Genomic DNA, 27,267 nt, shown 5'->3' on the forward strand with positions numbered 1-27,267 from the left:
CGCAGTGGGAAACGATGACCTTGAAGGTCTCCACGAGTGGGAGGGCTTGGGGCATGAGGGCTCTCGGAAGTCTACCTTCTGAGGGTCAACCAGGAAGCCTTCAAAACTTTAATTCTTATTGGAAAATTGTTTTATGATTGTTGAATCTCTTTCCTGATGGCACAGTGTAATGAACATAATGAAATAAAAAATCGCGGCCCGCCTATAACCTCATGGGCTTCAGTTCCTGTTGCAGTGGCATCCATGTGGACAGCGTAGGACACGGACTGCACAGCCTTCGAAGCTGATTTTTTAAGTAAAACCTTGCTCCCCCTCTAATGTGGAGCTAAGTGGACACTCTCTGGATAAACAGCTTTGAATCCTGGCACCTCCACTTACTAATGATGGATCTTTGGAGAGTTATTTGTAACCTCTTTAAGCTTCAGTTTCCTCGCTTGTACAATGGCAATAATAGTCCTACCAGCCTCAGAGGGGCATGTGGAAGATTAAATACATGTGTGGCCTTGTCCATGCTGCGTCCACATTGGGCATCGGCTAAGGGCTCAAAAGTACACATGTTTTTATTATGGCCTGATGCTGTTTGTCACCCTCTCCTCCCCCTTTTGAAATAAAAGCAGCGTGCAGGCAGATGTTTTCTAAACTGAGGATTCGTGTTAGTTGGGTTCTAGCGAGTCCACGTTGTGCTGTCGGTTTAGGACCTTATGAAAATCCTCTTGATCCTGCTGAGAGAATTCAGGACGGAGCCCAGAGAAGGCCTCTGCGGATGGGACTGACCGCTTCAGAGAAGTCTCCTGTGTGTAAAACTGGGTTTCCGAGAAGCACCTAAAACTCGAGGACATCACATGACCTTTATCTAAATCTCTTGGGTTTGCAAAGGGAGCTTTGATTTCACAAGAAGGCTTTCTGGAACTTCCTGCTCCTGGTCCGAGCACGCCGTGAGAACAGGCTTCCCTGTGTGTTTTGGCAGGGATTGGCCGGAACAGGGAAACAGTGATGTGCAGAACTCAAGAATAATAGAAAAAGAGTGAAGTGATACTTTCTGAATCTCAGAATTTCTCGTTTGGGTTCATTTCAAATTTGGGGCAAAGAACGCGGGGCTGGTTCTCCTTCTGTGCTTAGGGAGGGCTCTGCTCTCTCTGCGTTAGGAATACTCTTCCGCACAATGATCAGTTGAAATATTCTCTCTCTTTTCCCAAATAAAATTCTGAGCACCAGTTATAATGCTGTGTGTTTCCCAGTCCTCATGGGAAGGAGACCCGTGGAGAGCACAGTTGCCATGTTTGTCAAAGGGGTGACTCATGGGTGCACATGAGCCGGGGGCAGGCACTGGCCTTTAAGGTGAGTAGACCTTGTCCAGTGAGTTATTAATTTTTTATAATCAATCTGCTAGGTGAACTTAGTCTTTATTCTTTTTGTGTGGAGCAAAGAATTACTTTGTTCTTTGATTCCTACCTGGAATGTTCTAATATTATTCCTGATACAATGACTTTTCCTTGATGCTTAAAAAAAATTTCATCTTCCAACTCCCCTAATCAAGTTTATTTGAAAGAAATGTCTATTGGAAATCTAAAGATACGGTGTTTTATCATGTGGGCCTTATCTAAATTTGGCTGATATGACAGTTACGAGATGTTTTCTGGGGTCTAAAGACATGCTTTCACGGATATGGATTCAATTCAAATATATAATGAAACAATGATAAAGTAGAATCTAAATTAGGCTGTTACTCATGGTGTATAGCACTTTCAAAAGCTTTTCTGATAAAGTTTAAATGAGTCACAGTCTTTCAGATATTGATTTATCATTTTCAGTGAATGTTCTGGCTTTTCTAAGTGTTAGAACACTGCTTGCTTCCCTTGGTGACAAGAGGAGAATGTGCCTTTTCACATTTATTCAACACACATGTTTTCAGCACCTACTGTGTGCTATGAGGAGTGTGTACTCTGTTTCCTCTGTCTAGAACGTTCTCTCTTAACTACTTAGAATTCTTGAATTCTAAATGAATTTCTTCTCGCCCCTCGAAGCCCAGTTTTCAGATATCACTTTCTCTGAGAAGGGGTCACGCATTCCTTCCCTCCTTGTGTGTTTCTTTGAGACAGTTTGCACCTCACGTTCTAGCACTTACAGGCTTCTTGGTTTGTCTGGCTGGCGTTCCCTACAATTGGGGACTTAAAGTAGGAAACTCATCTTTTTCTTCTTCTTCGTCTTCACTCTGGACTTCTTAGGTGCTCAGAAGATGTTTATTGAATGAATTTTGCATGATCTTCCAAATAGGTGTTGAATAAATGTATTGTCACCTCTTAAGAGGAAGGATGATCTTAACTGAGAAGACAAAGGCTCACTCTGGACCAGCTGCTTTGGCTGCCTCTGAGGAGCGGCCTTTGTCCACAGCCTTTGTGGGTCTGGAGAGGCAGCACATCCACCTCTGTGTGACTCAGCATACACATTGCATCTGCAGTGGTGAAGGGTGGTCTGCCCACTGTAACTTTTGGTGTCATTCAGTTTGGCTGCGTGCTGAAAGAATTAGTGGTTGAGTTTATTTTCGTATTGGGTGGTCTGCACTACAGATCCCCACAATCCATAAAGCCCCACCAATGAAATCAATGAAAGCCCCAGCGGTGGTGTGAGTTGTGGACCTAGAAGCAATTCTTGCATCTGTTAGCGTAGTCCCTTCCCAGGCAACGATGCTCAGGTCCATTTCAGTCACATTTCTGTCTAAATTATCCTGGATTCTTGGTAAGCAGGATCTAAAGTCATGATATTTTGCCATGTTGCAAAACAAATGAGCAAAACCAGTAGTGAAGATTCCTTGTTTTTTTCTTTTTGAATTCAAAAATTTCAATTTGATTTTTTTCTCTGTTTACGTTCAAGAAAGAATGACATGGGAGGATTATATGGCTTCCTCAAGGTGCTGTGTTGACCACCTCTGAGATCAAAGGTCCCGTCACAACCCTTCAGACCTGTTTTTTTAAGCCTGCCGGGAAATTCCTCAGACACCCTACATGAGGACTGACCACCTGACTCTGAGACAGTCCTGTTACCGAGGGTGACAGGCTGATTCAAGCTGCACCCAGACGCCCTCTGTGATCAGTTGTGACCTTCATGGTGAGTTTTTAGAAGTGGGATAAATGCTCCTGTCACTCTTTCCAGCAGCCATATTGGCTCGTAGGCTCCAGGACAGAAGCTGCCTCCTTCAGTGGCGTCTGTGGGAACTCCAGAGGCAATCAAGGGCATCAGGAAAAGTGGTAATTCCTTCCAGAACATTCCTGCCTGGTCAGTTCAGAGCCCATGCACCGCTCCTGACTGCTGGGGTCAGCCCTGTGTCCTCAGCACTTTTGGGCTTGGCAGATAGTGGTGGGGGGCTTCCACAGAGCCCGCAGCCCGGAGGCTGCCCTGAGCCCATGCCATAACTGGAGGAGCTTTGCCTTCATCTGGCAAAGTAGAGTGAAATCTCAGATGATACTGTACAAATGTATATAGTACAGCTGATTTTAATAATTGGAAAGATCTTCGTTATATATGTGTGTGTATAGTGTGTATCAGGCACACATATATGGTTTCGGTGTAAGATTTCATTGAAAGAAATAATTCTTTGCCTTTAGCAAAGAAAAGTTGAAAATCACTATTATATTTAAAAGGATCTTTTCTTTATTCATTCATTCACTTAACAAACACCTGTAGCACTTCCAAGGTGCTGGGCTGTACGCTAAAGGTGTCACAAATATAAACTCATTTAATCTTCACAGCCATCCTAAATGGTAGGTATTATTGTCTTCATTTTCTGAATGAGGAAACTGAGGCACACAAGAGTTAGAGTGCTGGTTTGTGGCAGAGGTGGTGCTCCAGCCCAGGCTGTCTGACTGAATCTGCTCTCCCAACCCCCAGACTTCACAGCCCTCCCCCAGGACAGACCCTCCCGGCTACTCTCCCTGGGACAAATGGTTTCATGCCTCCTGTCTGCTATCGAGGCGGTTCCACCCAAGGTTCCATTCATCCTGACGTCTGAGGCTCTTATCTTAAGTCGGACATTTGGCGCTTGACTTTCTGTGCATTTGACACGTGGTAGCCAGTGAGAAGGTCCAAGGGCAGGGCTTCAGAGATCCACAGCAGATATGGGTGTCAGGCCTCAGGCTGGACTCTAGAGAGTCCTGACACAGACCAAGCAGCTATTGCATGGTAATGAACATGGGCCATGTGGATCATCAGCAACCTGAATCAGATGTGACCCAGCTCTTAGAAAGAGAAGGTCTGCATTCTATTGCCCATCGGCTGGGACGAGAGAGACAGCCGCAGTTGTACTTTATCTTAACTACAACTTGAAACGGTTATGCTTCCAGTGAACTGACGCTTACATTGAGCAACCCTTAGAAATAAGAAATGATTTACTAACTGCTAAGGAGTCAGTTGTGCTCATAAGTTGTCTGAGATTTTATTAAAAATTATAACAGATTTTACGAACATAATGAAATAGAGAATAAGTAGAGAATCAATAAATGTCTCACCATTTTTTCCTGTATGAGGGATCGATTACATTGTTACAATCGGCTGCCTTACTCGGGGAGAAATAAGATTATCCTTTTAAGAGGAAAAAAAAGCTTTTAAGTGACTATATTTTTAAAGGTTCTAGTGAAGAGAAATGTCCTAAAATGACTTCCAGACATTAATCCAAGATTTTGTGATGTTGCTGGAGTACTTAGTTACGCAGAAGGGGTTTTTAACACAGACAAACATGGCACCATTTTCTGTGTGACTCCCAGAAAAGTTTAAAGTTGTACTCTAGTAGGATTTAGGGAAGAGGGTTTCAAGGCTAGATAGAAGAGAATTGGAGGAAAAGAAATAGTCAATGCTTCCTCTTTCTGCGAAAACCTCCTTCATGGCCCTGGGGCAGGGGGATGCTGGGTGTACCTCAGCAGCAATCTCTCAAGTGATTAGGAGATTATGTGCAGCCCTGATGGGGCTCAGGGAGCCTGTGCTCAGGGAGGGAGCAGTGGGAGGGTGCCCTGCAGGACTGGCCTGCACAAAACGGGGACTGGAGAGCTTGTGGATGTGGGGGAGGGGGGCGGGAGGTGGACAGAAGTTCCCATGTGGAGAAGGCTTCACGGTATTTGTGGTAATATCCCCATTTATTTGGAAAGTGCTCCACTGTCACTCAAGAGCTGAGCTTTGGAGCTGGATATTTGATAAAGAAGCAGCCTCCCCACCCACAAACCTAACAATTAGAATAGTATATGAACAGTGCCTCAGAGGGGTATGGTAACCGGGAGGGCAGAGACCAACTGGGATTTGGGGAGGCAGGAAATTGTTCACAGACAGGGGTGTGGGACACTTGAGCTGGAGCTGAGGGATGAGCAGTGGTTTGAAGGATGTGGGGGTAGTTAGGAAAAGGCATTCCACCTCCGAGTCTAAGCCCTTAGACTGATTTCTTGCAGAGAAGTGGGGAAAAGGCCCACTGGATCCTTCAGGCAACTTTTAGGGTGTGGGAAATGGAGTAAGACTAAGGGAGCTCCATGATTCCTCAATTATCCTTGTCCCTTCCTGATTCCATCTCTCCCTTCCTTTCTTCCAAAATAATTTATTGAGGAGCTTCTCTGGGCCAAGGCTGGTAGCCCAAATGCTCATTTCATGAGAGTGGATCAGTCGCCTCCACTGTACCTGCTTCCTGCTTTTCCCCTCTGGTCCCCCTCACACCGTGCCATAGTTGGTCTGCACGACCAACAGTAAATGGCAGAAGTGATGATATGCCACTTCTGAGATTAGGTTATAAAAAGACCAAAGTCCCATCTTGGGTGTGCTCTCACTCTCCTGGATCACTTGCTCTAGGGGAGACAGCTGCCATGTCATGAGAACACGCATGCAGTCTATGGAGTGGCCCACATGGTGAGGAATGGAGGTTTCCAGCCAAAAGCTTGTGAGGAACTAAGCCCTGCTAATGATGATATTAGTGAGCCTGGAGGCAGATTCCACCCCCTCCCTGATCGAGCCTTCAGATGAGACTGCCTCTCTAGCCAACAGCTTGACTGAAGCCTCATGAGAGTCCTTCACCAGAACCACCCAGCTCTGCTCCTCCCGGATCCCTGACCCAGACAAGTCTGATCTAATAAGTGTCTATTGTTTTAACTCGCAAAATTTGGGGATAAGTTGTTATATAGCAAAAGATAACTCATATAAAGTCTACCTTCTTTCATCTTCACTCATTTTCCTGTTTCTAAAGTCTACACTGGCTAATTAGGAATATGGCTGCTTGAGGTATTGGATTTACATTCAGGCAGAAGATGCCTTGTACCAGGCCCCGTGCTTTAGTAAGCACTACTCTGGCCTTTTTCTAGTCATATCTCTTTCTATAGGCTGAGAATATGCAGGGCCAAGAGGACTGCAGCCTGTACTGCCTGATTTCCCCCACATGGCAACTATCCAGATACCTGGAATTCTTTGCCCAAAGGTACCCAAATCTGCTTCCAGAACCTGGTGGCATCATCCCTGGGCTTGACCTCCTGAAGGTGAACTATGCTGCTGGTAACAAACTCAGGTTTGTGAGTAGCAAAGGGACCACTGTTCTCAAGGATGAGGGTAGATCTTGGATGTGTGTGCCTGCGAGGACTCCCATGGTGTGCAGTGGTGAGGGCGTGAGAAAAAAAGAGGGCTGGCCAGCTGCAGGTCTGGGTCTGGCTCTTCCTCAACATTCTGGCAAGAAACTCTGAGAATTTTAGATTGGAACCTGGCCTTCTAAGTCATTAGGAAGGTAAATTTGTCAAGATAGGAGGACAGAATTAATTTTATTTAACAGTTTGTGACCGTGATCTGTAACTTTTAATATTTAGACTCATGGTATATGGCGTCCATTTCATTCTTGTTCTGAGCCGTATAAATGTTAAAGTCAGTCATGGCCACTTGATCTCAAAAGGGACTTGTAGAAAATAGTTCTTTGAAAGCAGAGCCAGTCAACCTACAGATAACAAACACTTTTCTACCTCTGAATCTGAGATAAAATGGAAATGAATCAAGCTTACATTTTTATCTTTGGCTTTATCTATATCTATCTATCTAGATAGGTAAACAGATTATCTATCAATCAATCATCCATCCATCCATCCATTCACCCAGCCATCCATCTACCTACCTGCCCACTACCTATCTAAAAATCCCTTCTCTTTTAGGACATTTTTTTCCTCTAAGAAATTGTTCTGCTCTATACAACACTTCTCATTTCCTGTGTAGCCATCTCATCTATTTTCTTTGGGGCATTCTTCTTAGGGATTACTTTTTAACATTGGGCCGGCTGGCCAAAGCTATTAAATACACTGGTGAATTTGTGGGATTATTAGATTTCTGAATTCAGTTTCTCTGCCATTCTCAATTAGAAGAAAACTTCTGACTTCTCTACCATTGCTCATGTTGGAAAAATGCTTTCTCCCTGACTCGCTCTTTCATTGTGTCCTATTACGTAGAGGCTCGCTCTTCCAGCCCACGAGTTGATACGTTTTAGTGGCAGAAGTGATGGAATCTACATTTCTGTTTATATTTTGTTGACTTGTGAAGCTCTTTGTCTAAATTATTTGTATATGGGTATTTTAGTCTCTGGAGAAAAGATATAAAAAGGGAATCATTTTCTGTTCCAAATGAAACTGGGACTTTAAACATAAACCATATTGCATTTGAAAATGGCCCTCGAGTTTTATCATGCTCACAGGAATCTTATCACATTCTTGTGTTCTAATGAAATCCAAAAGAGACTGGTTGGCCATTAGGAAAATCAGTGACCATTAAACAACGCTCAGGTTACCCGACCCATATCTTTCCTTCCCTCAAGTATGCGATAGCACCATTTTAGTAAATATGATACAGGAAAGCAATTTTCAAGTTATTTCCTGATACCTAAAAGTATTTAATAATCTACAAGTTCAAGATTATTTTGGAGTAGTGTTCTCAGTGTACGTGTGTTTGTGTGCCCACATATGTACGTATTATTTTTTTCTTTAAACTAATTTTTATTCTGGGGTTGTCCCACATGCCTTCTGGCCAGGTCAGAATGGGCTCGTCTATGAGAAATGCTGGTTCTTGTAGCCGTTGCAGCATCAAACAGTCAGCATAGACGGAATGTTCCAAGTTATCAGTGTAACTCTAAAAGACACGTTTATTTAATCCTGACTCGTAGGACTTAGGCCATCAAGACCCTCCTTCTCCTTTGCCAGCAAAGTAATTGCTACCACATTTAACTCTATGAATGTGGTGCCATTTCCCTGCAATTGTGGTTAACTAAGGAGAAATCCTGAGACACATAAACCTTGGTTTCTATGAGACATACACGTATGTCATTGAAATATGAGAGCTCGCCTTTACAATGGTATCCTTTTAGAGAGCCAGAGTTGTCCGAGCCTCCTTGGAATGATTCTTAAAAGACTTTGGCAATGCTGCAAGCATTTCTTTCTTTTTTATTTTGGAAGGGTGGGGGTACAGATTAGGGAAGAAGAGAGGCAAACGAGTTTGGGGTGGTATTTTTTTTTTGTCAGGAATCTGGCATTATTCAGTGAAAGCTGTTTAGGCCCATTTTTAGGCAAGGGCCTTAGAGTCTGACCACATTTGAAAAACTCAACTCTGTAAATGTTCCAATTTGTTGATGGGCTTCCAGGGGGAACATCTCCAAAGTGTGGCGACTGATGACAATCTGTGCATCGTGATCAAAGCTTTAGTGCTCTATCTGTTGACACCTGAGAACATTATCAGAGGGAATATTGAACTGTCAGCAGCAGTGGTAAAGGAATTATTCACTGGAGAGCTAGTGAATCATAGGGGGCTACAAACACAATCATCCGTTAAAAACACAGCATTTTAAAACCAGCTTCTAACCTAATAGCTTCAGTCTGGCCTTCCCCATGGCAGCCATCTTGAATTTATAGTCACAATGAGGGCATTGACTCGTCTCTTTCCTCATGGCTCAGTCACACAGGTTTCCTCTAGTGGATTCCAGTGGAGAAGCCATTTCCACCTTCGATTCACCACTCCTTTGAGTTTCCAAAAGAACCATAAAATTCAGGAAATAAACAGACACCAGGGAGAGTGGTTCTGTTCCAACATACACATGTGTATGACATCATAGCTGTGTGACCATATTTTTCTTTTGGAAATTTGGAGAGCATATTAATAATAACTGAGCCCTGCTGCACATCTCAGAGTTTCCCAGTAAACATGCCCAAGGTCCTTTAATGCCCGGAGAAGGTGGATAGAGTTTGCCCTCCTTTTAAATGTGCAGGTTAGGAAATTGAAATGGTCAGATGCTACCTGTTGGACAGAATGAGAGCACAGGTGGAAGGGAAGAGCAGTCAGAGTGTCTGAGTCCAGGTTTGGGAGGTTGTCATTGATTCTTTCATGCTGCAAATATTTACTGAGCATCTTTTAATTTCCAGCCCCTGGGATGAGCAAAACAGGAAGACTCCCACTTTCACAAACTTCCCATTCTAGTGAGGGTGACAGACTTCAAATAAACAAACACACCCACACACAATTACAAACTGTGATAACTGCTATTCCGATGAAGGACAGGATGCTCCAAGGGAGCGAAACTAGGGAAGCTTATTTATATTGTCAAGGTTGGGGGGCACTTAGGGAGATCCCTCCCAGGAGGTAACATTTAAGTTGAGACCTGAAATTGCAGTTGGCCAGGGAAGAGAGAGAGGAAAGAAATTTCTAGGCTGAGGGAAGGGCCTGTGCAGAGGCCATGATGTCGGGAAGAGCTTGACATGTTGAAAGTCTTGGCTAGCTGCAGAGGGAGAGACACAGAGAAGATGTGGGAGGCCCGAGAGAGCTGGGCCAGGATAACAGGAGGTTGGTTGGAAGCAAGGAGCCTGTCTCAAGGAGAGAGCCCTGTTTCCCACCCTCCATAAGGGAAAGGATGCCACCTCCTTTCCATTCCTGTGAAGGTCCTGATTCAACTTTGGAAAATAAAATATCCTTAAGGCAATTTAACAAAAATATCCCTCTCTCTACTGAACCCAAACAGGAATTCTAAACCTACTGCTGATATCAATCACTTTGCAGAGTGCGTGGGTGGGACACTTCTGTCTTACTGTTTCTGTAAGCTTAGGTCTACTGTTGAGGCTACAGGAATAGCCCCCCAAAGAACAAGACTCAAGTTGGAGTTGATGTTCTGGGAAGATTTGCGACATACCTATTGCAGTTTTGTTTTGATATACTTCCTCATGTCAATAAATCTCTGTCATGTCAATAAATCTCTATAAATATCCCTTTAGTTATTCTGAAAAACAAGGATTTCAGAAAAAAAATATTTCCTCTTGTTCAAATCCTAGGGCCAAATGTCGTTCTCACACTTTTCAAAGAGAGGTCTTCATTGAGACCATTATCAAAGAGACTACAAGTAAGAAACTAGAAATAAAACGCAGCCCCACGTATATCTCTCCCACCATTTTGGCCGGATCTACTGGGAGCTTGGCCAGATCACCCAAGGAGAAGAAATCACTGGGAAATTAAGAGTGAAGCAGCAGTCTGACCCCGAGTCTCTGTTGTCTACTCTATGATGGGATAAAAGAAAAATTTTCTCTGCCAAACTTCCTTCCAAAATGATTTTTAAAGGTACACAAAATTGGCTGTGAAGAACTTTCCATTTGCCCATTTGACAAGCATGTAGTGAAGGTTTGCTATGTGCCATGTACTGGATCGGGTTTTCTAAGGCACTCATCAAGAAAAGATTTCACCCTGACTTTACAGAACTTACAATCTAATAAGGACATAAAACTGAACTTCTTCCACCCAAAAGTAGTGTTAGGGAAGCATCACATTGATAGTTGCCATAGAAAAGGCAACCAGAGTTCAAAGAAGGTAGAGATACCTCAGGCAGGGGGATCTGGAAATGGGGGTGGCGGGGGGAGGGGGCGGGGCTGGAATGTCAGGTGAACATTCACAAGGAGACCTGGAGGAGGGGAGCGGCTGCGGTTGAGAGGCCGTAGTGAAGGGTAATGGTTGGGGGAAGCCACAGTCTTATTTCACGAGGATGATTTGAGCCTGTATTTTACTGGGAAAATGGCTACTGGAGAATGAGGGATTGATCACTGTAGATTTAAGGAATGGACTGCTGTGGAGGAGAAACTTGCAGACCACCAATAGAGCTCTGAATGTGGAGGGGAGTGATGGGTACCGCAGGGGCCATGTGTCTGTTGGTTTCACACACATCTATTGACTTTTCTTCTAATCCTAGAAGGAATGCATATGCAATATAGGAATAGGGAAATTGCAGAAAATTATAGAGAATAAGAATCGCCCATAATCCTGCTGTTCTAACATGACTTCTTTTGGCAAAGCAGAGTATATATTTAGTTATACATGCATGTGTGTGTATTTACACATAGCCACACACATTTTTTAGGAAAAAAAGTTCTTTGTTATGTTTTTTGCTTAATTACGTATTGTGAGTGTTGTGTTATAGTCTGAGATGGTCTCTGAGATTATTTTAATAGCTGTAAAGTATTCTATTGGAAAGGATATGCTGTAATTTCCTTATTCATTCTCATTTTGTTAGGTGTTTATGTTACTTTCAAACTTTTGATAACACCAATAACCGTGTGATAAACACTTTAAACATAGTATTTGTTTTCATCTTTCGTTATTTCCTTAGGATAAATTCTTAGATGTGTAATTACTGGTCAAGCAGTATAAAGATGTGCTAGGCTTTGGGGGACAGTGTCAAATTGTTAGGGCCCACTGTCGACTTGTTTGCTCTCTGTTGGGGGTAAACATTTCCTCATTTGTTGAGCTTGCTTCTGCCACAGGGACACCACTTTTATGCCTTTCTCCCCATTTTCCTAACTGGGAATGTCTTCCACTTGACCAAAAAGGTGGGGGGGGGTACCATTGCACTGTTAACAGATCACAGGAGAGAGCTACCTGGTGTGATGGATAAACAAAATACGGTACATCCACACAATGGAATATTATTCAGCCATAAATAGGAATGAAGTTCTGATACATGCTACAACATGGATGCACTTGGAAACGGTATTCTAAGTGAAAGAAGCCAGACACCAAAGGTCGCATTCTGCATGACTCCATTTATATGAAATATCCAGAACAGGCAAATTTGTAGAGACAGTAAGTTAGTGCTTGCCAGGGGACGTGGGGAGGTGAGAATGGGGAGTGACTGCTTATGGGCATGGAGGTTCCTTTAGGAGTCAAAAAATGTTTCAGAACTACATGGAGGTGATGGTGGCGCACCATTGTGAATCTACTAAATGCCGCTGAGTTATATGCTTTCAAATGGTTAAGATGGCAAATTTTATATTATGTGAATTTTATTTCAATGAGAAAAACCTACCTGGTGTGTATAATTGCTCAGGGAACCAGGTAAGGAGATTTATTAGGGATCCCAGATGCCCTTTTCATCTGTTGCAGCATATGTGGTCCAGGTCATCTGAGAGAGAAAGAACATCCCTTTTGGAAACAGAAGAAACTAGATCAATGCTTTGACTCTAGTAGATGACAATTACTTTTCTAGTAATTCTCCAGGTGAATTTAGATGTAGCACATTTCTCATAGCATTAATTTTTCTTCAAAGAGATTTTCTTATACAACAAGATCTAGTTTTCTCAAAAAATTATTTTAAAGCCAGCTGGAAGTGCCAGCATTCCAATAAGGTGGTGGCATGCCATTTAACGTAAAGATTACCCCCAGAGCCCAGGGTACGGACTTGCGTGTAGTAGATATCTTTATGAAACCTCTCCCTGGTGATTTCATTACTCACTTTGGGAGGGGATGAGTTATTGACTATAAAGTTGGCCGGGGGAGTCTCTGGGAATTAAAACCTGAATGTAAATTAATAATTAGTTCACCTGGCCTCAATTTTCAGAAGCAAAATATATTTGCATATCTCTGTAAAAGTTGCCAAATAGCCAGCTCATTGGAAATCTTCTGATTATAGGGAAATGGCATTAAATCTCTTTCTCTCACTATCTCTGAGATTTAAGATTTTTTTTAATGACAACTTTGGCTTTGGTTATGCATTAGAATCAGTGTTTCTGAATGTTTAAGGTTATGGATATAAAATAAAAATAGCATTTTGTCTTAAAAAAATGGAGAAGGAAAGAAAAGTACCTTTATAAAATTCTGTTAGAAGCTGGTGATAGTGGAAATGACATTTCCATTAGTCTTATTAACAAAGCCTAGGGGACTTTTGAAAGGTGTTTTAATAGAGAAACCAAGCTTGAGAGACTTAAAATTAAACCCCAAAGATGAAAAAAAAACTCCCTCATCTTTATAGTTACTCAATTTGTGAGGGAGGAAAACCTGTATCATAGATGAGCCCTCTCAAACAATGACTGATTCATTCATTCATTTGTTCATTCTTCATTTATTCCACAAGCATTTACTCTGCTGTGTCTACCTGCCTTGCATCAGGCTAAGCCCCATTGATACAAAGACTATGAGACAGTTTTTGACATCAGGAATCTTACTGATAATTCAAGGCACATAGATTAGTAATACTGAAACGAAGCAGATAGAAATATGCCGTATAATTAGTGCAACTAATTCTACAGAAAGGGAAAATATGCTTACTTGCTTGGGAGATTTGAGAAGATTTTGTAGAGAGACAATGACCGTGGAGTTCACCTGTGAAAGGTAGACGGACTTTCAACAGGCAGAGACAAGAGAGGGCAATAGCGAAGTGAGTGGGCAGAGAGGGGTGGTCTGCTTGAGGCATGACGGCTGCTCTCATTTGGCTGAAGTGGAGCTCCTCGAAGAGTAGAGCGGGGTATGAGACCAGACAGTAGGAGAATGGCGCAGGAGAACAGAAAGGCAGGTGGAGCTGGACCATGGAGGGTCATGAGGGAGAGACTGAAATGGACATTGCTTTGGAAGCATCCATCCGATGGGGCCTGCTGCTGTTGCAGGGTCTGTTAAGGACACTACCTGTTCCCTCGGTCAAGCCACTGTGCTGCGCGTGCCTCTCCTTCCCCTCTAGCAAAAGCCCTTACATGGAGGGAGAAATATGACATGTTTTAAGAGCACTTAGAAATCTTGGACTTAAAAGGCACTACTTTTATTTAAAAATAAAACAAAGCACTTCTCATTTTATTTGGGGCTGTGATCCTATGGGGAGTTGAAAGAAGTAAACTATTGTCTGGCAGTAAATTCCCCTCCAGCATGTGACGATTTAGAGTCAAACAGTGGAGAGCTACATTGACTCCTGGGAAATTTCAGCTCAAACACTTTTTTTGGGGTGGAGAGGTGTTACCCACATTTCTCAAACTGGTCAGGGTGGTGAAGATGCCCACTGGGTCCCAGAGCAGGTCTTTGGGTGAAGGGAAGAGGGCTACATGAGCAAGAGAGTAGGAAGGAGCACCGAGAAGATGTGCTGAAGGCTGCAGTAAGCCTGGGCCTGGAGGAGGGTTGACACCAGAGGTGGCAGCAGGCAGCCATCAAGACCAGGGTACTGTCCTTTGTTTCTGGAAACGCTTTTGCATGAACCATAACTCCTTAAAGGCAGCAGTTTAAATAGCATCAGCAATTGCCAATGAGGGGCAAGGGGAGATCACATTTACCATTTAGTTTGCTTGGGCTCAAATGGGATTACTCATAGCTTCTTTTTTAACTTCATTCAAAAATACCCATTTGCCATCCATCCATCCATCTATCCATCCCTCCATCCATCCACCTCTGAGCACTGTAGATAGTAATGTCCTCCTCAAATCAAAGTACCATTGTATGCTTGCCTATTTATGGTCCTTCCCCACCCTCTCACACATTCCTTGCACTTTAACCTCCATGGGAGTGCACATCATCTCTGTCTTGTTCACCACTGTATCCCAAATCCCTAGGAAACTGCCTGGCACATAGTAGATGCTAAATAAATATTTACCAAATAAAGTCATTAACTCATTATCATTCTTTAATTCATTCATTAAACATTATCTACCTACCATGGTCTAGGCTTTATGCTAGATTCTGGGCCCACAAACGTGGATAAAAGACATTGTTCTTTGCACTCAGAAAATTAACTAATATTGTGGAACAGGTAAAAGAACACAGCAGAACACAGATTAGATATCAGTGATATAGCAGAAGGCAAGAGGAAGCCACACTCATTAAACACCACATACGTACCCGTTACTTTGTGTGTTGTCTTCCATGTCATGTATTTTTCTTGTGTTAGCTTTGTTAAGGCATCATCTCCATTTTACTGATGAAGAAACTGAGGCTCTGAGAGATAAAGTAACTTATCTGTTGCTAATAGAAAGTGCTATAAGAGTACAGAGAGGGTGTGGTTCATTCTGTCAGGGGAACGGAAGGTAGAACAGGTCAGGGAAGACACCTCGAAGGAGGTGTCAAGGGCACTGAGACTTGAAGAAGTGAGCACAATGGCACTCCGCAGAGAGAGGAGATGGACGAGGAGAGGGTTTCTGGAGCTTCTTTCTAGCAGAGTCACGAAAGAGCGACACCCAGTTTGAATAGGAAAGTCAGTAAAACCTGTAGATCATCAATAAATATGGCCCATGGACTAGTGCACCTGGCGATGAAAAAGAAGATGCTGGTTCCCTACATACTTAACATTCTGTGTCTGTGGTGGTGTCTCCCACGAAACCAAGAAACCCACTGACTGGCTCTTCAGCTTCTTTTTAAGGACAGTAGTGATCACAGGAAGGGAAGACCCGTTCGTCTTCCCAGAAATGGATTATGGTCTTAAAATTAGCAGGCTGAGTCAACATTCTCAAGTGCTGATGCCTACCATTGACAGAGTCTATTTGCTTCAAAGAAATCATTAGCTTTTAGATGAGGAGGATGTACAAAATGTTCTCAGTTCATTCGTTTCTGCTTGCTCCATTCCGCCTTAGACAGTAGCCTTCGTTTGGAATTAGTTGTAAAATATACATCCCAACGATCTTTTTCCTCCCCCACCATCTCTAAATTATATGGGTCATTGCCTTGCCCTCGACTCCAATTTGACAATCCCACTCTGGTGTGAGAAGAAACTAACAGTATCAGGTTCCTTTGCCCTAAACAGTTAATTCATCTCACATGGTTGAGCGGCTCATGCCCTGCAAGTGCCTGCCGAGGCTCAGAACACGGTCAGCCCAGCTGTCATGGGGAGTGAGGGACCTGGGTGGTAACAGAGGCCCCTTCTTCCTGCCTCTTACCCATTAGAGAACTCCAAATATTCAGATAATTGAAAATAAAATAATGCTTGTTTCATGCGTTTGCCTTCCGTAATTCAGATACCTGGTGCCCTAGACTACTATGAAGTAAACGGAACTCATATTAAGAATCGGAAGAGGCTTGCAGAAGTTATATTTGCTGGCTGATTCCCTCAAATTGAAAAGAAATGAATCAATGTAGAATTTTAAAAAAATGTGTTGTTACCGGCAGATTGAAAACCACAACCCCAAAAATGAAACCGTCTTCATGGCGGGCTCTCCAGATTCCAGCCCTGTGTGTAAACGTAGATTCTCAGATGTCTCTGTGCTCCTGGCAGTGGTTCAAATTTTACAATTGTTTTACTGAGGTGTCCACTGGTATTAGGCCCTCCTGCTTTTGATCAGTCTGACTTGCTTTCTCCTTCTGAACTGTGTTTCTGTAACCAATTTACAGGACTCCGTATTCAATTTCAGCAGCCCCGTGGCAGCTGACGCGGACAGCGCAGCCTGCCATTTGAGTTCCTTTCGGCGCTTGCTCTCGCTTAACCATCTAGGTTGCTTTTGTGTCATCAGCTGGCCTCCTGGGTCATTCATAGGCTAGCTGATTACAGGCAGTGAAGGTCTAGATAAAAGGCCCCCAGGGGTCTTTCACAGGCTCGAGTCTATTCACATCTCAGGAAACCCTTTAGAGTCAGCCCAGGGCGGCTGTCTTGGGGTCTGTTCCAAACAAAGGGAAATGCATTGGTAATAATTGAAGAATATCAGGCCAAGGAAGTCAGCCGGCCTGGGATCGGTCCTATAATGAGCTCCTCCCTTGCCCCTCAATTTTCTGGGTAATCAGACAAAGCAAATCGACTATTTTTCTTTTAGATTCATCAGGAATTTTGTAACCTGACAAGTGATATATACATATTTTTCTCTTTAATAAAGACTTCTTTGCCAGGAAAGCAACTCCTGAGAATCAATAATGCACTTCTTCCTGGTTAACAATGGGAGTTTAGAACGCTTTCAGGACCTATTGACGCTTTCCATCTTTAAAATTTGTTGAAAACTTAACCCAACTGCCAACGTCTGTCTCAAATCCGACTTTAACCTTCAAAAAACCCCTTCCAAGAAGACTCCTAAACGGGCCCTCGTTTTATGACCTGTACCCCCAAAGAAGGTTTTATGGCTCTGCAGTGGTGTGTCTCCCATTCCCATAGGCTGGGTCTTGCCCCATTCAAATTCCTCTCCACTGTCTCTTATAAACCTCTGAAGGACAATGGGGGACCAAGTGGTCCTCCAGTAGTCTTTTTCCACTGTCGGGATTTGCAGCTCCAGATCCGGGGGGAGGACAATGTGTCCCCTCCCCCTTCCCTCCAAGCTGCTGCCTAGGAGAGCATTAAGCAATAATAAAGACACCACTAATGTTTGGCCCATTTGACTAAATAAGTCTAAAGGGACGCAGCCACCCGAGGACTTTATTTAAAAGTCTGCCTCCAGGAGGAGGGCTGTGGGACAGGCTGGCTCTTTTCTTGTGTGATGTTCCGTCCTGCAGAGAGGGCGTTGAGCTGCTGGGACCTTTGTCTCAGCAAACCTAAATATCCCTCCCACAGCATTATGCGCAGTGGCCGCCTGAGCCTTTCAGAGAGGGATGCAAGGGGCATTGGGGGACCGGCCACTTCAGAGGGGGCAGGGAGGGAGCCAGCTCTGGGAACAATGGGAGCTGAGGGCTTTGTAACTCAGACCCCTGTGCCCCTCTCAACTCTCCTCCTCTGACCTCCCCAAATTGGACCAAACAATGGAATTGTGGGGATGCCAAATCTAAGCAGCTTTGCCAGGGTCTTTGCATTTCTGCTCGAGGTCTCGTTTCCAGATGGAAGGAAGTTGTTGAAGGGAGGGGGGTCTTCATGTGGAGTAATCTGTGTGAGGCCACATGAAATGGGGCGACAGCTTTGTCAGTGATCAGTGGTCACGATCCTAAGAGTTTCTGATTTTCTTTTAAAGGCTGGCGAGATCACTTCCTACCCCAGATTGCCACAGCGGGCTATGAAAGACATCGCTTTGAAGCCGACTTAAGTCTGCAGATCACAAATGCTTTTAGACATCCCTCAGTGATGGCAACATTAAAGGAGGGTTGGGTAGCCCCCAAATCATTCTTATGAAAGAGCTGACACTCAAACTTCTCCCAGCCAAAGTGTTCGGGAGGGTGGAGGGATCCTATTGGGTTATCAGTGTTTTGCTTTCTAGCGAGTTTAGCTTTCTCTCTCTCTCCACATCCATTTCTGATTTGAGAAATATAGAGAGCTGAAATTTCAGATTAATTCCATTCACGCATTATCCTGGTTAGGGATGGAAGAGCCACAGAGGTTTAACTGTATTTGGAGAAGTAGACCCCAGACTTTAAAGGTCTCTGCCTGCATAAAAGTCCCCGACCACAGTGGAAATTGGGATGAAACATATAGCCCTGCTTCTGATGTGTTTCCATGGCTTTTCGGTTTGGATTGAACAGAAAACCCAGAGCAAACAGCCTTTCTGAAGACAGAAACTTCCACTTTTCCATTTTTTCCAGGCTAGACAAATGCCAGAATTTTCCAGCCTCAAAAGAATATTCTGATGCAGATCTGCTCAAAATTTGCTTGAGGACTATGAATTTCTTATCTTTGGACGTTTTGCTCCTCCTGGTGAATATAAAAGGTTATTTTGGGGATCTCCATGGGGATCACACTGATTGGTGGTTACCTGTAGCAAAATCTTTAATCCAGTCCATGTAGATTTTCTCCTTCGGGGCAGCACGTGTCAGTCAGTGCAGGCTCCAAAGGAATTTTTTCTTGCTGATAGCCTCGACCAGGTGGGATTCAGAGGATAAATCACGTAGGAAAATAAACATCCTGCCCCCTCCCAGGCCTGAGTTTTTTTCATAATTTACTATTCTTGATTTCTTTTCATTCTAATTCTTAAGCTCTCTTATTAAAATTTGACATAATTCCAGTTGCCTTTTCTGAAAGAAGGCAGTTGTGTTTTGGAGGCAAGTTGGAAAACAAACCCAACTGGGCCTTTGGTCGACTATGATATTTGCCAATGGTGAGACATAGTCACTGAAAACAAAACAAAACAACCCAAAAACCCAAACCCAAAAAACCAGAAGGGTGCTGGAGGCTCGGTGGGGGGGGGGGGGGGGGAAATGTCTGCTCTGGGCTTGCCAGACCCCTTCCGGCTTAGCAGGTACACCCTGGGGGCTGCATTTGAAGATGCTCCTGGCCAAGTTGGAATTCGTGGCAGAGCTTTCTGCCTCCTGCTGTTTTGTTTGAGCTGCCGCATGATTTACGTGTTGAAAGCTTTCCACTGAGCATGGAAGTGCACGCTCTGCTGTCTTGCTTTACACCCAGTCCTCATCGCGCGTTGCTGTCACTTGCCTCACTTCTGAAGGCATTTGAGATTCTGCCAGGCACAGTTCCAGGCACTGGGGATGTAGACTTGTGAACAGGCCAGGGAAAGCCCTTGTCCTCAGGTAGCTTTTGCTCGAGGAGGGGAGACTGAAACAAGACAACCCAATAAATAATTACCAAGATCATTCCTGACAGTGAGTTGTGCTCTGTAGACAACAGCGGAGGGTCAGATGATAGAGGGTGATGGGGGAAGGACATTACATAGGATAGGGGGAAGGTGGCTGTGAGGGTGACATTGAGCTGAGTCCTGTGACACTCTGAGGGGTGGCATTCCAGGCACAGGGAATAGCAAATACAAAGTCAGGAGGCCGGAATGAGATTGCAGAGGGCCGGCATGGCTGGAGTGGAAGAAGCGAGGGGTGAACGGGAGATGACACTGGAGCAGTGGTCTTCGCAGGCTGGGGTCAGGGTCTGGAAGCCATTGGAGGAGCCTGAAGTTGGCTGTAGGTGTGGTACCTACTGTTGGACTACATGCCTGTTGATGTCCCTTCCAAATCTGATTCTGAAACTCTAGGGGGTGCCTGCCTGGGCTGTAGGGAGACTGTCACCAAACTTTCCATACAATGGAAGTTCAAGTCTTATAGAGTTCCTTGGAGAGCGGGACAGAGGTATTGTGGTTGTGAGCAAGCGCTCCGGCCCTATTTTGCAAACAGAAAAGGGAGTATGGTGAGGTTAAAGGAGTTGCCCTCAGTGACTCAACAAGGCAGTGGGCAGCACCTGAAAGAAAGCCTCGCTCTGTTGCCTCCTCTCGCTCCAAGTCCGGCACCACGATTTCTCCCCGTATTGCCTCATTATTATGCACTTAAGCGGCGTGATCTGAAAGGGAGCATTGTTTCAGAATCAATACGGGGTTGAGTTGGTGTAGTACAGTGAGCGTCTGAGCTTCAAGTACCTCCTTATCACCCGCGCACAGTGGAGGACAGGTCCAAATAAAACACATTATCAGTCTTTGTTGACTTTCCAGGCCCAGCAGCTGTATTAATAGAGTTCTTTATATCCATTCCCTCTCTGAACCGGGTTCCTCACTTTCATTTCTCTGGGAACTTCTAAATAAAGCTCTTGCTGAAGAATGACGGGGGTGTTTGAGTTGGATAGTTGAACAGAAACCATTTGCTTGGTGCAGTTCATACTTGCAAAACGGGGGAAAAATTTGTAAGAAAAAACCGCCCCCATTCTAAGAAGGTAGGGCAGGGGTTATTATTTACTTGGTGGCATTCCATGTCATATTTAAATTCATGATGCTAGAAGATACTCTTAGCATTGTCTTCATAAGAGGGTTTGCTCTGAATCTATGTCTGACATTAGAAACTGACAGATTTTTAATGTTTTTGCACTTAGAGTCCTAGAAATTGTCCACTAGATTTAGCCTGTGTGTGGATATGGTACCACTGTAATTTGGAAAACGTCTAGATCATCAGTATTATACCATTATTGAAAACTTTCAGTAAAACTCTTTCTTGTCACCTACTTTCTATTATTGAGTAGGTTATTGTTGTCACTGCCTGGTGGGGACTTCCAAGGTGAATGATAATTTCAAATAGTATCAATCCTATCAAAGTCAAAAAGAGTGCGTTTAGAAATTTTTTTTTGTATCCCGTTTTATAGACCCATAGGCCTGATTCTCCCTGTGTTGCTTGGTTTATACACTGTTTAAATGCTTTCTGAGTTAACATAAAAGAAGACTTTAAAGATAAAAGGCTGGATTTCTAGCTTCTCTTGAAATATCAAAAGATCCATCAACACTGGGTCTACTTTGCTTGCCCTGCATCCACAGTCCTCACCACTCCCTATTATCTCCCTGTCCTGGAGGCTGAATGTCAATCTGTAATTTATCATTACACTGTTTTCTTGTTTTTAAGAGTAGAGAAATATTCCTCTGTATTCATGTCTTTATCAAAAGTGGAAATACAGAACATTGCCCAAATGGCTGTGAAGCGCTATGTGTCTCACAGGCTGATATCTGGCAGCCAGGCTCATTTACAATGCTTCCTGGGGCCCTAGACTTGTTTGCATTTGTCCCCTTCACACTTGTGTCCTCTCTACCAGGAGTAGCCTTCCCTACCTTCTGCTTGAGTTCTTAGCTTAAATGTCATCTCCCTCGCCACCTTCCTTGATTCCGTGCTGGGTTGGGCGGCTCTGCTCTGTGCTGCCAGTGCTTCCCCATCACAACACTTGCCATGCTTTCTTGTAATTACACATTTAAATATTTGCCTTTGACTCTGAGTCCGGTGAGGCCAGGAACTGTATTTTCATTGTCATAACCCTGAGTCCAGGACATAGTGGGTGTGCAGCAAACATATTTTTTAAAAGAATGAGTGATATCACTGTAATTTCTTTTGAGTCCTTGTAACAAGCTTTTAAGTCAATTCATTATAGTTTCAAAATAGAGCGACTGCTTCTGAGAAGAAGGCTTTTTCCTTTTTTTATGCTAGAGCCGAAATTGGTTTGAATAATCATCATAGAGATAATACTGGTCATGGAATAAGTATTGAGCACCTACTAGGTGCCAGGTGTGTTCCCATTGCTGCAGGTGCATCGGTCTCTCATGAAGCTTTTACTCTAGTGGGGCTGGGGGGTGTGCAGACAATGAGAAGACAACTATGATAAGCTGAGGTATTGATAAACACTGTAGATAAGTTACAACAGGCAGGCAGACTAGAGAAGGACCGAGGGGGCAGGTGGAGATAAGAGGCTCCTATAGCTGATGTCCGAGAACGCCTTCTCCTTGACCTGCTATTTGAACTGAGATTTGAATGATAAGAAAACGCCAACCTTAGGAAGATCTGGGGGAAGAGCGCTCCAGTTATATTGAAGAGCAAGTGCAAAGGCCCCGGGGTGGGAGCAAGCTTTGTGTGTTTGAGAGACAAAGACAAGACTGATGAAGCTGAAACTTGAGTGAGGAGCACAGTATGAGATGAGGTCAGAAAAGTAGGCAGGGGCTACAGTGGGCAGGATCTTGTAGGCCACAAAGGGGCATGGATTTCTTATTCCAAGGAGTGCCACGCCTTTTGCAGACATGCATGTTCCAGATTTCCCTTGGCAGACACAGTGGTGTCCTGGAGAAACTGTGGGTGTGAGAGCTAAACAGACCTTGGTTTGAGCCCCCTCTCTACCTCCTACCAAGCATGAGCTTAAGCAAGTCTTTCATTTTCCTGAGCTCGGATTCTAGCTATAAAATAGGATTAATGCTTTCAATGTGATTTATTCATTCCTTTGTTCATTCGCCCCACAAGTACTTACTGCATTTCTACTGTGTATTGGGCCCTGGAGAGGTATCCATCCGTAGGATAGATGAGGTTTTCCTGCCTTCATGGAGCTTATGGTCTACTTGGAGGTGACAGTCAATTAATAAGCAATATGAATGAGATAACTTCAGATAGTGCTCAGTGCTATAAAGAAAGGACACAGAGAAATAGATAAAGGAGACTGGAAGGAGGTACTTGACCTAGTCAGCTGTCCCCATTTTACTTTCAAGGACACTGAGGCTCAGAGAAGTTAAGTGACTTGCTCAAGGTCACACTGCAAGAAAGAGGCCAAAATCCAGGCCTGTCTTTCTGGTTCCAGTCTTTGTTCTTTCAAGACACTCCATATTGTTGGTTTTACTCCCCAAGAAGTAGAATAATAAATGACCTCTTGTGTTTGGATGACTTATAGCAGAGAAGTGAGAATTAATGCTGAAACCATCCAGGTAACTGCTTACTGCTGGGCTCTGCTGTACAAGTGTGGAATTACATGCCTTCTGAAATGACCTGGGACTGAGGACTCAGTCCGTCCTGTGCCCAGCCTGGAGTCGGAGTGGGCTCTGTTTCCATAGCTACCACCATCTATTGCAGCCTTTACGGTTTCCAGGGCATTTTCATGCCTATTATTCCATTTGATGCTCATGCCGACCCTTTAAAAAAATGTTCTTCATCCTGTTTTATAGATGGAGATGCGGAAGTTCTGAAGAGTCGTTACGTGACTTGCCTGCGCTGCACAGATTGTCAAGCACCTGGCACAGGACTTGAACTTGGTCTTCCCGGTCTAAATCCTAAGCTTATTCCACCTACTGTCTTCCTCTCAGGTCCTTCCTACCTCCATATGCTCTCCTTTTCCCCAGACCTGAGCCCCCAGGAGAGTACTTTACAGCGGCCTGTCTTGCATCAATACATTTCCACTGTACGCGAGGAGCTAGTCTGTGCAGTTGACACCACTGTTTGACTTGAATCCATGACTTACCTTTAGGAGCCGTGTTTGGACACTTGAAGCATCTTCCAGAGGGAAGGAGGACTTTTTTCGTTCAGGAAGCCTTTTCTTAGGTAGAAAGTGATGCTTTCACCTAAACAGGAGGTTGGTCCTGGACTGAAGGAACTTGAGTTATTCAGAGCTGCTGTTGCTCTGGAAAGATTTATTTTTAGTATTTTTTTTTAAACTTGAAGTAAATGAAGAGAATCCTGCAATATGTATAGTGGGATTTAGGGAGTGGGACACGGGTGGAGGCCCCTCCGGAAATGTTCCTGCCTCCCTCCCATCCCCAGGTCTCCAGGCGCCAGCTCTTTCTGATCTGCTCCTTGCTGTCTGGTTGATTCTCCCTGTCTCTCAGGAGGCTGAGCTGCTCCCTGGCCAGGAAATGTTGAGCTTTGCAAGGCTGCGCCAGACCCTCCTGTCTCCTCACTCTATTCTCTTCCTAGAGCACTGCATTCACACCCACAGCTCTCATTACCACCTCTGCATAAGAGAGTCCCAACCTTCCTTCTTCCCATCATGCTTGGCTTTTCACTTGATGCTTACTTGATATCTTCTCTTGGATCTCTTGAAGGAAACTTATGCTCAACTTGTCCAGACAGATTTTCACTCCCCAAACCTGTTGTTCATCTGGTGTTTTCTGTCTTAGGGAGTATCACCACTGTCTATCCTATTACGAGTCAGGAAATGGGGAATTCACTGTTCATCTCCACCTTACATCTAGCTCAGCACCATTTCAACTCCTAAATAGCTCTGGTCTGTGCACAGTTCTCTCTATATCTACCACTACCACCCTAATCCAAGCTACTCTAGGCACCGCCTTACCCCTGCTCCCCATTCACCACATGGCAGCCAGACTGGTCCTTTCAGAAGGCAGATCTGCTCATGTGACCCCATGGCTTAATACTTTCGTTTCTTATTTAGAATAAAGATGGAATTCCTTGACTTGACCTACAGAGCCATGTTGAGTGTGGCCTCTTCTATCCTCTGTAGCCTCATCTTAAACTACACTCGCCCCTGCTCTCTCTCCTCCAGCCAGGTTGGTCTTTTTTCTGCTTGTCACATCATAGGCTCTTTTCACACTCTTCCCTCTGTCTGGAACCCTCTTTCGCTTTTTCTTTGATTGGTTGAACCATATTCATCTTGTACTTCTCAATTTCTGGTCACTGCTCAGGCACATCTTTCCCAGCTTGGTTGAATTCCTTTCTTACAAACTCTATAACACCGTACTGCCACTTTGTAGTCCTTCTTATACTTATAATTTTAAATTTGTATTCATGTGATTATTAATCTTTCTCCTCCACTAGCCTGTGACTTTCATGAGCACAGGCACCCTACTAATTTTACCTCCACCACTAGTATAGTAGTTGACGTTGTAGATTGTAGACTGTAGTAGAGGTCTTCCTACCAGGAGAAGACAGAGGATACTAATTTCCCCTACAAGTTTTGAGGGTATGGTAGTGTCAATCCTAGATAGCTCAGTTGGAGTAATTGACCTGAATTGCCATTACTACCATCACTACCACCTCTACCACCATCACTACCACCACTACCACCACCTCCATCACTACCATCACCATCACCACCACCACCACCTCCACCATCACCATCACCACTATCACCACTACCACCATCCCCACCACTATCATCACTACCACCATCACCATGACCTCCGTTACTACTATCACCACCATCACCATGACCTCTACCACCATCATCACCACTACCACCATTACCACTACCTCATTACAACCATCACCATCACCACCATCACCACCACCTCTGCCACCACCATCACCACAACCTCCATCACTACCTTCATCATTACCACCATCTCCACTAGCAACATTGTCATCATTATTATCATTATCATCTGGTAACCTTATCCCTGATGTCACAGTAAGACTAGTCGGTATTTTCCTATTGTGGGACATAACAAGTTGTTTATTGGTTTCTTTGGAACTTCTAGAGTTCTGATGAAGTTGCCTCAGATATTGATATTATGTTGTTAGTTCACCTTTTTAACTAAAAAAAAAAAAAAAAAAATAGTGTTTTTGCTGCAGGCCTTAGAGAGCTTATGTCTTTAGGTTAGAAAACATACAAATTCTTCCAAAGATAGGAACTCAGATCTCACTTATTCATTTAGCAAACATTTACTGAGTGCCTGATGTGTGTAAGGCACCCTATTAGAAGCTGGGAATACAGTACCCTCATGAGACTTATATTACAGTGGAAGGAAATAGGCAATAAACAAATAAATCAAAAGCTATATGTAGAAATGTAAACACTATAATGAAAATAAAGTGATAGTGGATCATGAGATTACAGAGTGTGTTAGGGTTTTTTGCACCATAACAAGCAGCATTATGGTCTCAGTGGCTTATGACGACAACAAGGATTTGTTTTGAGGTTCCTCCTTTATTTGTGGGTTCTTCACTCACCTTGGACCAGTGATAATCTAGGCATACTCTTCTCAGCAGAGTAGGTGGGTGAGTGGAAACGTGTAATAGCTCTGAGGGCCTCAGCTCAGACTAGGCCCACTGTCCCTTATGTCCACATTTTGCTGGCCAAAGCAAATCATGTGACCAATATCGATGGAGAGAGGATGCCGTGCCCACAGTGAGAGGCACTGAAGAGACACCTGGCAAGTGTGTGGATGTATAATCCTCTTATTGAGGAGCAGAGAGTCGGCAACCATAACCTCGTCTACCCCTGAGAGCTCGGGAACCCTCAGAGTAGGCGACACTAAGGCTGAGACCTAAACAAAGAGAAGGAACCAGCCCTGCAATGATCTTGAGGAAGAGCTCCAGGCAGAGGGCCCAGCTGGGAGGAGGCCCCACAGTGGGAAAGACCTGGAGGACTGGCTGAAACAGAAAAGAATCAAGTGTGGCTGGGGGTGGGGGTGGCAAGAGGGAGACTCTGCGAGTCAGCAGGCGTCTGATCACGTGGGGCCCTGCAATCACAGTGAGGGAGTGGGTTTTGCAGTGGGAAGAATGGGTGTGATGTGTGCACCCAGGTTTTCAAAAGAAAACTCTGGCAGTGTCTAGTATCTGTTGTCTGGCAGGTAGGCAAGTAGTGCAAGGCAGCTTTGAGAACCTATGAGAAGGATGACCTGAAACCCCTGAGGCTTTTTCTCAAAGGATTTAGAGGCTACCCCAGGAAACTACAGGACCATCTAGGCCAAGCTCTGGTCCTTCACGCTTTTGCCAGATACACACCCTCTGTTTCCTAGGGCTGCACCTCCCCAGGGAGCCACTTCACTTATTCTGGGGAAAGAGAGTTCAGGGTGGGCCCCAGATATGTACACCACTCTGACACAACCTCCTAATTCAGAGCAGAAGCCTCAATAAGGAATCACTTTAGAAGAAAGGCTATGCTTTAATTTATTGTTTTTTTTCTCCTAAAGTTTAAACATTCTCTGCACTGGAGTGGCTGTTGCTTATGCATCTGACTTATTTAGGCAATTTGCTATTGTGTGTGTG

General features: G+C 44.1%; 1 long non-coding RNA gene across 1 annotated transcript; it reads left to right on the top strand.

The window, feature by feature from the left end:
* Positions 1-1,068: 1,068 nt before the first annotated feature.
* On the top strand, positions 1,069-25,811 carry LOC123283299 (uncharacterized). Its single transcript, XR_011501650.1, has 3 exons — positions 1,069-1,338; positions 2,872-3,105; positions 23,487-25,811. It is a non-coding gene; the product is annotated as an uncharacterized lncRNA (long non-coding RNA).
* The last annotated feature ends 1,456 nt before the right edge of the window (positions 25,812-27,267 follow it).

The sequence above is a fragment of the Equus asinus genome, chromosome 2 (genome assembly GCF_041296235.1).
Source record: "Equus asinus isolate D_3611 breed Donkey chromosome 2, EquAss-T2T_v2, whole genome shotgun sequence".
In the NCBI taxonomy this organism is placed as follows: domain Eukaryota; kingdom Metazoa; phylum Chordata; class Mammalia; order Perissodactyla; family Equidae; genus Equus; species Equus asinus.